This window comes from Hyperolius riggenbachi, chromosome 4, assembly GCF_040937935.1.
Source record: "Hyperolius riggenbachi isolate aHypRig1 chromosome 4, aHypRig1.pri, whole genome shotgun sequence".
NCBI classification, from domain to species: domain Eukaryota; kingdom Metazoa; phylum Chordata; class Amphibia; order Anura; family Hyperoliidae; genus Hyperolius; species Hyperolius riggenbachi.
Window position 1 is genome coordinate 119391698 of NC_090649.1, and position 16810 is coordinate 119408507.

General features: G+C 45.1%; 1 protein-coding gene across 1 annotated transcript in view; it reads left to right on the forward strand.

The window, feature by feature from the left end:
- The first annotated feature begins 509 nt into the window (after positions 1-509).
- NRROS (negative regulator of reactive oxygen species) overlaps positions 510-16810 on the forward strand; it is a 32847-nt gene continuing 16546 nt past the window's right edge. Inside the window, exons 1-2 of the mRNA XM_068279153.1 lie at positions 510-572; positions 6704-7174. The gene's annotated coding sequence lies outside the window, so the exon portion shown is untranslated. The remainder of the gene's footprint in view (positions 573-6703; positions 7175-16810) is intronic.

A 16810-nucleotide genomic window follows, 5' to 3' on the forward strand; every position in this document is an offset into this window, starting at 1 on the left:
AGAAATATGATATAGCCCTACATCAGGGGTCTCAAACTCAATTTACCTGGGGGCCGCAGGAGGCAAAGTCAGGATGAGGCTGGGCCGCATAAGGCATCGCCGCCACTGCCCGCTCCTCTCACTCTTCCTTCACAGAGAGGGGCGGGGAGAGGCGGCGATCCGTGCGGCGATTGACGTCAGGAGGGGCAGAGCTGAAGCTGAAAGCTCTGCCCCTTCCAGGAAATGCCAGCGGATTGCCCCCCAGGCGATTTGGGGGCTCTGCAGCCCTCGTTTAGCGGCGGGGATGCGGCAGATTACTTGGGAGCACTGAAGCGAACTATAAGGAAGCTTTTGCCAGCGAGGGCCACAAAATATTGTATCGAGGGCCGCAAATGGCCCGCGGGCCGCGAGCTTGAGACCCCTGCCCTACATTGAGTGCCTCACGGCACTGCTGGCACTGAAAGAGACAAATTTGAACATTGGGGTTTACTGCTTTCACCTATTGTTTTTTATTCTCCCTAAAGGATTGCTACAACGCAGAAATTGTACAACAGGATGCGGATCGATCAGTACCAAGAGGGGTCATGGGTCAGGTGAGCTAGATGGAAAGTTAGAACATGGAGGAAGTGGTAGGACAGGTAAGTGTAGCAGAAGAGACAGCAAAATGAACTAAGGAAGCTAAGACCACCAGGGAAAGCGGAGATGATGTTGGAAAGGTTTGAAATACCCAAATGTACTGTGAATCTGCAACTCCAACTTTTGCAGGCCACACATTCTGAGCAAACGTTATAAGTGCTGGTAGAGTGCAGTTGTGGACAGGACATCAGGTAGAAAGGAACTATGACCCACAGTGGTAAGGGGGCAGCACTATGGATAGGAGTTTGGTTGGTGCGTGTGGTGTGCTATACAGCCTAACACCAGTCTTACATTGTCACCCAAACAGGGCTCTTCTTATGTCTTGTCAATCCCTGATATTGAACAAAAATTTGACTTCTAGCTGCAAGTCTACATCCACTCCTATATGATTTTTCTACAGTAAAAAAAGAGAAAATCCTTCTTAGCATTTACCATCTTAACTATGGCTATTCTGATAATCCTGATGTAATTTCCTCCCTTACTCTCCTCTGCCTGATTTGCTTTCCCTTCACTATAGAAAGTGCATTGTCTCAGCATGAGAAATACTGGCCAATCAGAGAGGAACAAAGGTGTGGGAGGGGAAAACGGGGGGGGGGGGGGAGAGGCTTCAGCCAATCAGGCTGCATTAGTTAAGTTTGAGGGGGAAGTAGAGAAGCAAAAGAGGAAAACCCAGCATGCCCTGCAACTTCCTTTTTGCGTGACATATTATGGGCTTGATTCACTAAGACAAATAGCACGCCTTATCAAAGTTAACACACCTTATCAAAGTTAACATGCCTTATCAGAGTAGCATAGCGAACTTATGCCTGCTAACTGGCAATAATGAGAGCTCCACTCGTCCTGCCCTGAGCCCCTACGGGTTCGTAGCGCTCGCTATGCTACTCTGATAAGGGGTTTTAACTTTGATAAGGCGTGCTAACTTTGATAAGGCGTGCTAACTTTGATAAGGCGTGCTAACTTTGATAAGGTGTGCTAACTTTGATAAGGCATGCTATTTGTCTTGATGAATCAAGCCCTTTGTGTGTACCAAATAAGAGTCAGGTAAACTGGGGAATGATCATTTATCAACAAGAAAAGTAATAGTAATTTCAACTTTTGGATTGCCTGGTTAGCATCCTTATTACTTGTTTACCAGATAAAAATAAAGAATTAATTTTTGATTTTATGCCTGACAGTTACACTTTACGTATTCTAAACAAGGCTAGGCACTAAATGGATGTGGCCTAGTCAAACAAAACATACTAATATTATGCTTGGCATTCTAAAATTCTTCAGCGCTGCATAATAATAGACAGTAGCCCATATGCAATTCACTTTTTTTCATTTTTCTCCTAGATCATTTTTAATTTTATATTTAAAATAACTTTTCAGCACTTTGCAATTGAAAAAGTACCAAAAAGTTGGTGAAAAAGTATTATCAAAATTATTTTGAGTATTTTCTTGCTTGCTGGCGGTTCAAAGGGCAAGTTTGAAAATATCACCAAGGAGAAAACCTAGGAGAAAAAAGTGAACTGAATAAGGGGCAGTGCCTTTGTTTTTAACATTTTAATTGCATGTCATGTAAACAGCCTTAAAGAGATTTAGAGATGAGTCTCGCTGCAGTTTTTTACTTACCTTGGGCTTCCTCCAGCCCCATAAGCATGGCTGTGTCCCTCGCCGTCCTCCTTAGCGCCGCCGTTCTCCCTCAGTCAACCCCCGGTAAGCGGCTCAGTCGGACTCAGTCTGACTGAGTGACGTCAGCCGGGACCTTCTGCGCTTGCGCAAAAGGTCTGCACATGCACAGAAGGGGACATCGTAGGAGGACGGCGAGAGACACAGCCATGCTTATGGGTCTGAAGGAAGCCCCGGGTAAGTAAAAAAAACTGTATTGAGACTAATCTCTGAGTCTCTTTGAAGGAATACTATAGGGGAGTCGGGGGAAAATTAGTTGAACTTTACCGGGGCTTCTAATGGTCCCCCGTAGACAACCTGTGCATGTGCAGCCACTCGCCGATGCTCCGGCCCCACCTTCGGTTCACTTCTGGAATTTGAGACTTTAAAGTCTGAAAACCACTGCGCCTGCATTGCTGTGTCCTCGCTCCTGCTGATGTCACCAGGCGCGTACTGTGCAGGGCCAGTATGGTCTGTGCCTGCGCAGTACGCTCCTGGTGACATCAGCGGGAGCGAGGACGCGGCAATGCAAGCGCAGTGGTTTTCAGACTTTAAAGTCTCAAATTCCAAAAGTGAACCGGAGGCGGGGCCGGAGCATCGGTGAGTGGCTGTGCGGGCACAGGATGTCTGTGGTCAGGGCCGTGCAGAGGGTCCTTAAGTGGGGGGTGCTCAAATTTAAAAAAGGGGCCTGGCAATGCCTTCCCCCTCATGCCCCCCCCCTCCTCGTTTCTGGCTAGGGGGGTATTAATTGTCATGCTGCTGAATGCAGATGATGGGTGCCATGTGGGTTCTGGGTGTAAGTACTGAGTGTCATGTGAGTTCTGGCTATAGTTGGGTATTTAGTGTCATGTGGGTGTTGATTGCAAGAACTTAGTGCCATGTAAGATCTGGGTGCATGTACTGGATGTCATGTGGGTGCTGGGTGCAGGTACCGGGTGGTGTGATATGGGTGCGAATACTTGGCGCCATGCCTGTACTGGGTGCTGGCTATGGGTGGGCTTTGGGTGCAATTTTAGGCCTGGGTGCAGATACTTGGTGTCATGTGAGGGTGAGTACTGGGTGCCAGCTATGAGGGGAAGGGGTGGCTGATGGGAAAAGTAGAGGTCAGTGTGGGTGCTGCAGGAAGGGGCAGGGCAATGCAGAGGATCCTCAAGGGTGTGGTGCTCAAATTGACATCGATAAATCGTGCTTAATTGTGTATGTAACACCCCCTCTCCATAAAGCATAAGGCAGTCTTATCCCAGCCCCCCCCCCCCCCCCCCCCCACACACACACACACCTTTATGGTGCTACCACCCTCAAATCAGCAGTGATAGGTGCCCACTGTGGGTTAGAGTGGGCACAGTGGAGCCCACTGTAGAGGCACAGACTCCTCTTTCATTACTGGGACCTCTGTCCCTCTTGATCAGCACCCAAGAGTGGTTACCAATATGCAGTGGTTGCTAAGCATTAGTAGATGATAAAACTGCAGTATGTGCCAAGGTGCAGTGGGTGCCCAGATGCAGTGGATGGTAAGACGCAAAGGTTCACTTTGTGGTAAGTTGCAGTGGGTGCTGAGATGCCAACGTAAAGTCTGTGTCAAGCTGCTTTGGGTATCAAGGTCCAGTTTGTATTGGGTGTTTATTTGCAGTGGGTGCTATACAGTATTGGGTGCTGAATGAGTAGCAGATGGTGATAAACAATAGTGGGTGCCATGTGAGTGCTAATTGGTACAGGGAGCCATTTGAGTTTTGGACATGAGCGAGTAGGGAGTGCCATGCGTGGTCTGGATGTGTGCCATGGGAGAGTACTGTGTCTCATATGGGTTCGGACCAAGGATGGGTACTGGGTGCTATTTGGGTGCTGGCCATGGACGGGTACTAGGTGCATATAATGACTTTGGAACTTGGTGACGTGTGAGTACTGTGCCATGTGGGTGTTGATTATGGGGATATGTGGGTCTTAGGTGCAAATACTGAGTGCCAAGTGGGTACTGGGAGCGAGTACATGGTGGCATATGGGTGATGGGTGCTGGCTAGTGGGATATTTGTTGTCATGTGGGTGCTAAAGACAGATGCTGGGTGCCATGTGGGTTCTGGGTGCTGGCACAGGGTGTCATGTGGATTCTGGCTGTATGGGTGTGTATCAACCATCATGTGTTGATTGCAGGTACTCAGTCCCTTTTGAGTTCTGGGTGCAAGTACTGGATGTCATATGTGAGCGCTTGGTGTGGGTGCTGGGCACAAAGTGGAGGCTTAGTGCAACTGGAACTACTGCAGATGAAACATGTGGGTGTTGGGTGCAGGTACTGGGTATCACATAGGTGCAAATACTTGGTGCCATGCCTGCACTGGGTGCTAGCTCTGGGTGGGTGTTGTGTGTCACGTGGGTTCTGAGTGCAGGTACTTCGGGTGCTAGTACTGGTTATGTGAGTGGGTGCCATTTGGAGGCTGTGTGCAGGTGTGAATAGTGAGTGACATGTCAGAGCTGGGTGCAAGTACTGTGCCATGTAGGTGTTAGTACTGGGTGCCAGCTATAGGGTGAAGGGGTGCAGGTATTGGGTGTCATGTGGCTGTTTGATGCAAGTACTTAGTGCCATATTGAGGCCAGATGTGAGTATTGGGTGCAGGGTGCTTGGTGCAAGTACTGGGTGCTTGCTATAGTGGGGGTTACTGGTTGAGTGTAATGTGGGTGCTGAATATTGGTGGGATTGCTGTGGGTGCAGGGGGTGGGAGGTCACTGTGGGTACTGCTATGAATGGCATAGTTGCTGCTAGGGGAGGTCGAGGTCAGTGTGGTTGATGGGGGAAGGGTAGGTCACTGTGGGTGCTGGGGGGAGAAGTAACTGTGGGTGCTGTGGAAAGTAGAGGTCAGTATGGGTGCTGGAGGAAAGGTAGGTCACTGTGGGTCCTTTGGGGGAGATCACTGTGGGTCTCGGGAGGTAGAGGTCATTGTGGGTGCAGGGCGTGGGAGGTCACTATGGGTGCTGCTATGAATGGCATAGTTGCTGCTAAGGGAGGTAAAGGTCAGTGTGGGTGCTGGGGGAAGGGTAGGCCACTGTGGGTGCTGGGAGAAGTCAGTGTGATTACTGGAGGAAGGAGTGGATGCTGGGTGTTGGGAGAAGCCACTGTGGGCGCTGGCAATGGGAGAGCTCACTGTAGGTGCTGGTTTTGGGATGGGAGGTCCCTGTGGGTGCTGCAGGGGACAGGAGGGTAGCCACTGGGGGAGGGAAAAATCACTGTGGGTGCTGGGGGAGGGATAGGTCAGTGTGGGTGCTGGGGTAGGCAGGATCACTGTTAGAGCTGGGGAGGGAGAGGTCACTGTGGGTGCTAGGTGGAGGGAGAGGTCACTGTGAGTGCTGGGGGAGGGAGAGGTCACTATGGGTCCTAGGTGGAGGGAGAGATCACTGTGGGTGCTAGGTGGAGGGAGAGGTCACTGTGGGTGCTGGGGAGGGAGAGGTCACTATGGGTCCCAGGTGAAGGGAGAGGTCACTGTGGGTGCTAGATGGAGGGAGAGGTCACTGTGGGTGCTGGGTAACAGAGAGGTCACTGTGGGTGCTAGGTGGAGGGAGAGGTCTCTGTGGGTGCTAGGTGAAGGGAGAGGTCACTGTGGGTGCTGGGGGAGGGAGAGGTCACTGTGGGTGCTGGGTAGGGAGAGGTCAGTATGGGTCCTAGGTGGAGGGAGAGGTCACTGTGAGTGCTAGGGGAGGGAGTGGTCACTGGGTACTAGGTGGAGGGAGAGGTCACTATGGGTGCTGTGGGAGGTAGAGGTCAGTATGGGTCCTAGGTGGAGGGAGAGGTCAGTATGCCACACTAGGATTCCTGTCTGGGCCTCTTCACTTGAAAGTGTCCGGGCGGGGGCGGAGCTTCCCGCGGGTGGGCGGGGCTTATCGCGGTCGGGGGCGGAGCTTATTTTACGCGACGAGAGGGGCCTTTTTTGAAGATTTTAAAAAAGGGGGTGCTTGGGCACCCAGAGCACCCCCCTGTGCACGTGCCTGTCTGTGGTGGACCATTAGAAGCCCCGGGTAAGTTCAACTCATTTTCCCCCAATCCCCCTACAGTATTCCCTTAAGCTTGGTTCCAACTTGAGCAAAAAACAAACTTGGTGCGTTTTTTTATTTTTTAGCGCAGCAAAGCGCAGAAGTGGGTCCTATGTTAACAATAGGGCCTATACTGGCGAATAGAATCTTCTTATACAAGTGGCAGATACAGTATGTAAAACATTTTTCCTGCACAGTTAAAAAAAAAAAGATTGAAACCCCCCAAAATTTCTCTTTGCTTCACCTAAAATGAAAAAAAAGCTAATTATGTGCCCCTTCCATGTGACACTAATGTATTTCAATATGAAGTGAGAGAAATGGATAAATACGTAAAACAGGGGTAGATGAGCTAAAAGAGAAGCATCTGCAATGGCTAAGTCCTTGATGACTACTCTAAAACTTTTTTCTTTTCATTTCACAGCAGTTCATGTGACTCTGGTTTCCGTTATTTCCTTCCGCAAAATCTAAAATAACCTCGAGAAGGAAGAAAAAAAAAACACACAGCGAGGAGAATGTGCAGTTCTCTTTCAGAATGTACATGTGCCAACCTGACCACATGTGCACCTCGCTTCACAGCTAATTGGCTGAGCCCAGAGAGCATTGTACCAAGTACCACAGTGACACTCGGTCAGCCCCACCAACGCTCTGCCAATATTACCTCAATCTGTCATGTTTATTTCTCACCACTCATTCGCTGGCTTCACAGCCGAATCTGTGAGCCGCACAGCTTAATTCCATGCTAATAACAAAGGTCAGCTTTGTGGCTTTCACTGATGAGTCCAAGACCGAGAATCCATGGACCTCCACCGTGTCTCTACCACTTCTTCATTCTTCTCTGTGGCCCCCGGCAAGACAAGTGCAACCTAAGATGATGTGCTGTCGTTTACGTGCGGTAAGTGTCTCCATCATTGTGTCTTTTGGGGTTTTCTAACCCACATGCAAAAGAAACCCACAGAAAGAAAATGTATTGTAATGGAGATTTCGAAGAATATAGGACATTGTTGAGTGTGCTCTGATTACATGCAATGTTAGGATTTTATATATTTAAGGAACCATCTTATGTTACGATTGTACTTATAGTTATGTTACAACTCAAAGTTTTCTGTATATCTCTGTAGGCTGTTTTAGTCTGATGTTGAGCTGAGAAAAATGTCCACCTACTTGTATTGTTGTGTTTTTATGTTACAAAACAATAGCAGATTACACAAGCTGATACTAATCTAAACAGATGTAATTACACACAGTGGAGTAACTACAATTCATGGAGACCTCCAGGCAAATCCCCCCCCCCCCCCCAAATGTTTACACGTTTTCCTTGCCTCCCTTTGGTGTTCTCCACAGCCTTGGGGTCCATCTTACAAGGGTCATAAAACAAGTGTGGCTATCAATATCTTCACACACATATACTGTAACAAGTGTAGCCACAAATACACATGAACTGAAGTATAGTCCCCTGTACCCTGAGGAAGTGAAGTTTAGTGGTTGGCGCCCCCCTCCCCACAGCTCCGGTCCCCGTGGGATCTCAGGGGATACTCCCCACTAATTACACCCCTGATTACACATACTAAAAAAACTGTTCATGTCCATTTATAGGTAGCTTAAAACTAACAATAGATCGTTGGCCATACTAGAATGGTTTGTATATTAGAGAGTTTGATTTTTTGGCCACATATGAGTGAAAACATAACACAGTGAGATTGCCCAAGCATTTATGTATATTTTTGATGCTGTTGCACTGGGTGAGTGATAATGGGGTTAACAAAGTTACCCTGACACTGAGACATAATACGCTATTATTTGGAGGCACTCTTAAAAGCAAAACCATAAGAATATTACAAACTGTTTAAAATGGGTGTTAAATATTACACTTACCTCCCAAAAGGCAAAAAAAAAAACAGAATGGGGAATTTTACATTTTATTAGAGCACATGCCAGCCAACACGTTTTGTGTTTCTCACTTCCTTGGGTCTATGTTGGGCCAAAAAAGGGCCAAAAATAGCAGGAACGCTTCTTTAGCGAGAGGTACTCCAGCTGTTTTGTGGCTGAATGGAGTAATGGTTAAGGGCTCTGCCTCTGACACAGGAGACCAGGGTTCGAATCTCGGCTCTGCCTGTTCGGTAAGCCAGCACCTATTCAGTAGGAGACCTTGGGCAAGTCTCCCTAACACTGCTACTGCCTATAGAGCACGTCCTAGTGGCTGCAGCTCTGGCGCTTTGAGTCCGCCAGTAGAAAAGCGCGATATAAGTGTTCTGTGTTTGTTTGTTTGTTGTTTTGTGGCCTGATTTGACCAATATAGACCTAAGAAAACAAGAAACACCAAATAAATACGTTGTCTGGAATGTGCTTGACTGAAGTTTAGAATTCACCATATTCTGTTGTTTGCGGCCTGTTGGGAGGTAAGTTCAATACTTACCACTCTTTTTAAATAGCTGTTAATATTTTTATGCTTATTGAGAGCTTTTCTCAACAGATTTGTACTATAGTACTTATAACTCAACTACCTAGAAAGGTTAGGTCACGGTGGGTTATATTTGAATTGCGTCATTTGGACACACAGCCCATCGGTTACAACCAGCACTGCGACAGACCACAATGTAAGTTAACAGCTATGATACGCCGTGTGTTTTAGGTGGGCACCGGCAACAGTGTAATGCCTTCGCAGTTTGCTATTAGTAGCCAAGCTCCAGATATCGGCTTTTGTTAGGGGTTTAAGTTAGGCATAGATTGGGGGGGGGGGGGGAGGGTGGAGTTTTAGGCTTAGATAGGGGATTAATGTTAGCCATAGGTAGCGGCTGTAAATCTTAGACGTATTTAGCGGGGTTAAGGTGGCCACACAACAATAAATAAATAAATAAAAATATCTGTTCAATTCAAGAATAGCAATCATTTTTTCTGGCTGATTGTAACGATTCAAAAATCTGACCACTGTACCACACTGTAACTCTATGTTCACTTTTTCCCCAATCATTAATAAAATAATTGAAAGCTCAGAAAAAAATTGATTGGAACTGTACATCAAGTAATTGACAATCCATCACACACCACACAATTCTTGATAAAGTTGGTCTGACATTTCCAACATGTCCAATCTCCAAAAATAAAAAAAAATAAATTCAATCGGATTTATCAATCAAAAACAAACAAAAAAAGTCTCGATTTTTCGGGACAACCGATTGAAATTATTGAATTGGTGAAAAATTTGATCTTTTAATTGTGTAGTCAGGGTGTGGCCACCTTAAGGGTTATGCAGAATTGGGGAGGGGGTGTCAGTGATGAGCATTAAGTAGGGAGCATTAGTGTTAACTAACAGTAGTGAGTGAGCAAGTGTGAGGTATAAGTCCCAGAAGTAAATAAAAATATTGGTAATAGTAAATTACCAGTATCAGCAATAACAGGATGAACAGACACTCAACCGTTCCTCTTCTTACAGCAAGTTACCTGCTGTGTCGTTACCCCCAAATCCCATCTGTAGCCCTGGAGCCGCCATCTTCCAGCTCATAGCCCCGCCCCTGCTTAAAAATACGCACTGCTTAAAATGTAGAGAAGTTTTCACCTAGGAGCCAATTAATTTGTTTAAAATAACTTTTCAGCACTCTTCAAATGAAAAGTACCAAAAAGTAGGTGAAAAAGTCCTGTCAACATATTCTGGGTATTTTCTTGCTTGTTGACAGCTTAAAATACATTTTATTGATAAGGTGTGAAAATATCACCTAGGAGAAAACTTAGGAGGAAAAGGGAATTGAATAAGGGCCATAGCCCCTCATATGGAGGCCAACAACCACAAGCTACTATAATGATCTCCCTTCTCTGCTACCCAGACAGATGCATGGTGATCTAAAGCTTATCACTTCATGAATGTTTTTGCACCTAACTAGTTAGTGATATCACTTTAGCATTTCTCTCATGTAATTTATCTAACCTTAAAGAGAACCTGAGCCAAAGCTCGGGTTCAGAAACACATGCTTACCTAAGGAGACCACACTGTCCTCTGCTGCTGCCTGGGACCCTCCAGCTGATCAGGACGGAGCCTGTGCAGTAGCATGGAGTCGCTCTTGCACAAGTTCCTCCTGCTTAATTCTTAGATGTGGTCATACTGTGCCTGCACTCAAGCTTAAAGAATAGTGCGGCTGAAATCAGATTACTGACAAGGGGGGTCTCCAAGCGGCAACAGGGGTCCGTAGGACGCCATGAGAAGCCTCTATAGGAACCAGAGGATTCCCTCTTCTTTGATAAGTATGTGAATTTGTACTGAAGCTTTGGCTTGGATACACTTTAACTGATCCCCTGCCTGAACACGCTCTTAAAGGGTTCAAAACAGAGAGAAGCATCAGGATTCAATTGAGGCTTCCTTCCATGCTTTGATGCCTTCCCTCGACGGCTACTCCGCATAATGAGGTGTGCATGTGTGAGCATGTTCCCACGACTACTGCGCGGCCGTAGTGACATGTCTTGTTGCCAATCTTCTGGAGGGCTGCGCTCAGCGAGGGGAGACATTAGAGTACTCAGGGAAGGCCTCAATAGGATCTTGAGGCTTCCCTCTCTTTAGGTAAATATCTCATTTTGTACTCCAGCTTCAGCTCGGGTACACTTTAAAGAAAACCGCCTGCCTAATGCCGCCTCCTCATTAGGGGAAGTAATGATTTGTAGTGCCTGACTGTTTCCCCCTCTTGTAATGTAAACTGCTTCCTGATGAAAACCCCTTTACTAATGCCTAAACTTCACCTTCTAGCCACAACATATAAGCCATTCTCCCTGTACCCTATCCTCCAGCCCTGGCTCTCCTTTATGCTGAATCCTAATCACTCTTATGTATGCCTAACTCTAACCAATATTCACCTTTTCTTTTGGCTCCAGTGCCCTATTTACCCTCTCTATAGTAAAATCTTTTTTTTCTTCTGCACATGCTGATGCCAAAAGCACCACCATATTACCAAAGAAAGTGGGGTAACCCAGCACCGGCAACCAATCTTCCCATCTTAAATCACTTACCATCACTTTTTCAGGACAGAATCCGAAGGCATAACAACAATACTTGTTTAGGAGATACAGTTGTGTTCAAAATTATTCAACCCCCACTGAAATTGAGTGTTTTGGCCAGTTTGACATTGATGTTGATCATTTCAGTCATCTTGTTTACCATTAAATCAAAGAAGCACTTGTAAGTCAGACAAATATAACATAACATTTTTAATGAAATAACCACAAATGTCTTTTCTGCGCTCACACCATTATCAATTTTATTCAACCCCCAAGTGACATTCATTCTTAGTTCTTAGTACAACATCCTTTTCCAGTTATAACAGCTTTTAAACGTGAAGCATATCTTGACACAAGTGTCTTGCAGCGATCTACGGGTATCTTATCCCATTCTTCATGGGCAAAAGCCTTTCAGTTCAGTCACATTCTTAGGCTTGCACGCTGCAACTGCTTTCTTTAAGACCCACCAGAGGTTCTCAATCGGCTTAAAGTCTGGTGACTACGATGGCCACTCCAAAATGTTCCAGCCTTTAATCTGCAACCATGCTCTAGTAGACTTGGAGGTATGCTTGGGATCATTGTCCTGTTGAAAGGTCCACTGTCTCCCAAGCCTCAGGTTTGTTTGTGACGGACTGCATTACATTTTCATCCAATATCTCCTGGTACTGAAGAGAATTCATGGTACCTTGCACATGCTGGAGCTTCCCTGTACCCGCAGAAGCAAAACAGCCCCAAAGCATGATTGACCCCCTGCCATGCTTCACTGTAGGCAAGGTTTTCTTTTCTTCATATGCCTTGTTCTTCCTCCTCCAAACATAGCGTTGATCCATGGGCGCAAACAGTTCTAATTTTGTTTCATCAGTCCACAGAACACTATCCCAAAACTTTTGTCTTCAATAATTTTGAACACAACTGTAGCTTTAATGACTAAAGGTGGTCAAGAATTGCAATCATTTGTTCTGACTGATTATCAATTCAAAAATCTGACCAATGTACCACACACCCATGTTAAATTTTTCCCCAATTATGAAAAAAAATTATTGAAAACTCAGAAAACAATTGCTCGATTATGTACATCAAGTAACTGACAATCTACCCTGCATGATTCAATTTTCATAAAAATTGATCAGAAAAATCAACACTTCCAATCTTCTTTTATCGAATAAAAACTGGAAATTCGATCAGATTTCTCGAACGAATGAAAAAAGCTTTTGGACAACCAATCGTATTTATAGAGTTGCCATAAAATTGGATGATTTTTTTTATGGTGTGTGGCCACCTTAACTGTACAAGATTCCTTTGCAAGTTTTCAAAACTTTAAGTTTCTTGTTTCAAAAGCTTGTAAGGAAATTGTATACAATTAGTCATTAAAGGTATCACCTAAACACGCAATTGATTTTTCAGGACAATAATGTAAACTTAGTCTCCTTTAATTCATTTTTCTGTTGTCTTTTTTTAAAAACATACTTACCCCTCCATTTTCCCACTGGCGGCTCCAGTAGTGCACATCTTGGCCGGGAGACATGCGCAAGTGCGCATGCAAGGCACGTCCATGCACCTAGCTCGATCACACGCCCATTGCTGTGAGCATTCTGCGCAAGCACAGTTCATTCTTTCGATAACCGTGCATGAGTAGACCACTGATGGCGAAGGGCACATGATGAAGCCAGGCAGACAGTTGCGCACGACTCCCAGCCAAGTCGTGGTCTAGCAGAGCCGCCAACAAAAGAACAGAGGTGACCCAGAGAATGCAGAGGGACCTTGCAGGCTACAGGGGACTGGAGAAAGCATAACAGGCTCTGGCCCATTTTCACCTGAGTTTTCTCCTAGTTCATAATTTTACAACTTGTAAATAAAATGCCTTTTAAACCACCAGCAAGCAAATAAATACTTATTATTTTTACAGTACTTTTTCACTTACTTTTTGGTACTTTTTCCATTGCAAAGTGCTAAACAGTTATTTTAAATCGAAGATGAAAAATTATCTCCTAGGAGAAAACTCAGGAGAAAAAGTGAATTGCATATGGCCCTCTGTCTTTATTACTTTACGTACTCTTTAAATGGAAAATCTTTTTCCCAATCTACTGGTTTTAGTTCACCAGCAAAAATTTGTGAAAAATGGCAAATAGTAGAGAAAAATATAAACCTTTTGCTGGTTCCTACAACTTGATGCTAGTGTGAAATAGCGGGCATTGGATAACCTTAGCATCAAGTGCAGCTGGAGGTTTGCAGCTGCCTCAGACCTCTCTGTGTGTGACATCACCCTCACTTCACTTCCCTTTTATGCTAAAATGAAGCAATTTGTTTTGCAACAATAAAAAACTAGATATTTGCAAGAATAAATTACAAAGATAACATTTTCAAATGTACACATTTTTAACACATATATTGGAATTTAATATTTAGAAAATCAATTTTTTTTGTCTTCAAAAATGTGTACCAGGCGTCTGTGGAGAGGATACTCCACCCATGTTTGAAAAGAGGCAGACACAACACAGGGAGTCGCAGTCACCGGTGATAAGCCCGCAATAATGGGCATCTGTGTAGGTGTCAGAGGTGACTCTCAGTGGTGAGATAGTCCATCGTGGCTAACTGACCAGTTATTGCCCGACTCAATCCCCGGTCAGTAAGGTACTGGTCCACCCCTCATCTTGTGCTTCTATGGGGGTGTGAAGCAGCATACATATAACAGTGGCTGTGACAATGATGAGCGCTCCTAGCACCTGGCAACAAGAAGTCCAGCGGCCTGACCCGGCGCATAATTGGCTAGGTGTATGCCTAGCATAAGACATAAGTGAGAATCAGTCAGCCAGTGAAAAGAGTGAGTGAAAAAAGAAGACAAGATAATGAGAAAAGGTGAAGTAGACGCCCCCCCCCCCCCCACGAGAGAGAGAGGAAAAAAAGAAAAGATAATGAGAAAAGGTGGAGAAGACGAGAAAGGAGAAGAACCCCCCCCCCCCCTCTCCCCCCGAGAGAGAGAGAGGAAAAAAAGAAAAAAGATGTGGCAACTCTAGCAATACAATACCCACAGAGGTGGCAACATTTGTTTGAAAATATGTGGTGGCCAATGATGAACCTGAAAGAGTTAAACATCAGGAATACAAGTGACAGTTTCTGTACAGTCGGCACCTGGTCCTACTATAGCATAACTATCACTAATAAGGAATTACAACCATAAAACATGTTTTCTAGCAGAAAGAGCAGGAAAGAAATAAAAAGGGTCAATAGTTAATTTTTTTTAGCTCTGGCATAATTCAATGAATGTGTCATTGAGCAGAGACAATAAAACAGTAACAACTAAGAAAGTAGATTTAAATATAAAATAAAACTGTGAGATATCTAAAAAAGAAAAAAAAAATAGGAGAAGGAGAATAGATGCAATTGTTTATTTTCACCTCGCGTTTTCTTTTATGCTTCATACACACAAACTAGGCATGTCACTTAGTAAGGGTCAGGACTCAATCCCCTGGGCGACAATGCAAGGCCAAGACTGTAAAGATGAGTTGATAGCCTCTAGACTACCAACTTGATGTGTTACTATGTGGGAGGGGGGGGGGGGGGGCAACAAAGTGGCTCTTGACGAGCCTCATGTGGCATGTGGAGTGAGTGGGGAGAATAATGTCCTCGGTCAGCGCTCAGCCAAATCCTTTTGCCAGGCTAATTGCTGGCTGAACCACCAAGAGAGCTCAGGGGCTCGTGTATACAAGCTAGATTCAAATTCAAAAGATGAAAGCAAGGTCACCTTGGGAAGAGGGCAGGGCGGGTGTGCAGGGGACCCGGTTCCCATAGCGAAGGACAGCAGAGGACGGCGGTGTGGGAGCGACTCGAGAGGATGGGGCTGGAGGAAGCCCCAGGTATGTATAAATCTTTTTATTACATTCAGCTCTTTAACCACTTCACGCCCACAGTGCTAACCCCCCCTAAAGACCAGGCCGTTTTCTGCAGTACTGGGCTGTGCAGGCTTCTCAGCCACCAACACAGCCCAGCTTAGGAGCCCAGCGATCAGACTCACCTCCTTTTTTTGTCCCTTAGGGGACATGCCACCGTAGGGGTCCGATCGCTGCGGCAGTTTGTATTTTTTTTTCTTTAGCCTCTACGAGGCTCTCTCTCCCTTCCTCCCTCCTCCCTCCCCTTCCCTCCTCCCCTCCGGCATCTGATTTGGAACAGGACGGCAATCTGTGCTGTTCCGCCTCTCATAGTCATCAGCCTATGAGAGGACAGCGATCGCCGGCCAATCAGAGGCCGGGATAAACAAAGGGGATTTCTTTCCCCTTACGCTTATAAGCAGCCTGCTAGCCGTGATTGGCGGCTAGCAGGCTATTCACGGAACTCCGTTCCGTGAAGTGGCAGGGAATAATCGCGCATGCGCGCGCCCGTTCCCTGGCAAACTGCAGCCCCAGGTCTTGACGCCAATTGGTGTTAGGCGGTCCTGGGGCTGCTAAACTGCAGCTGTAGTTTGATCTCTCTGAATAGCTACTGCAATTCAGAGAGAGAAAACTCAGGCTGTCTGAGGAGAATAATGCACTGACATGTGCAGAGCTAGCAGGCTGAAATGTATTTATCTGCAGCATAAATAAACATTCTCTTTTTTGTTTGAAACCTGATACCAAGGCAGGATTTTCATACTAAAGGTTTTTTTGTTGTAGAGATGCAGAGACCAGCACTGGCTGTACTGTGCATTTTCTCACAAAGCAGTGACTCCCCTTTGCAAATAAATTATTCCAATGCAACTAAAACCTGCACACAATGAATAGCAGCTTTTACCTCTGATATTTAACATGAAGAGTGGACAAATGCTTACACAGCTACTTAAACATAATTTGTACATTGCAATTTTAGAACACTTGGTTATTGATAGTTTTCCATTAAACGTGTGATTATAAGTCTAAATGTTCGATGTGGCATCACATTTTAATCTCCTGCCATTTGATAAAAAACAGTTATATTTTTGTGATCTTTCCACCATAGACATCTGCACTGGATTCCACACTGGATTGATAAATGACTGACTTTATTTTTGATTGTACACAACAATATTACTGCTTACCACTAACAATCTTGTGTATTGATTCTTCTTGGTAAATTATTAGCTGAAGATTTACAAAATAAAGAGAAGTTTCTGTAAAAGATAAGTTAATCTTTAAAGTAGGTTCACTTTGACACTTCTATCCCCAGAGATTTCCATATACTGTAGTTCAAAGTAGGGCTGCTTTTGGTCATTTGGCGCCCTAGGCAAGGCACTTTTTGTCTGTCTACCCAAATCTAGTGAACAGGAAGATCATAACCTACATCAATTAGTTTTCTGGACACCAATAAGAAATTGATAGTTTACATAGAAATAATGTTGTTTTTCAAAATAGTTTTGTAAAGGATACACAAATTATTACCAGGCCATATACATCTCACTGGTCCAAACTCACTAAACCCATATAATAAACCCCTCCATTAACTGTTTTGAGGGGTGTGTACCCATTTTATAAACATTATACTGTTTATACACAGCCTGGGTTTTTATAGATTAGAATATTGTCCTCGAAATCCAATCAGACTT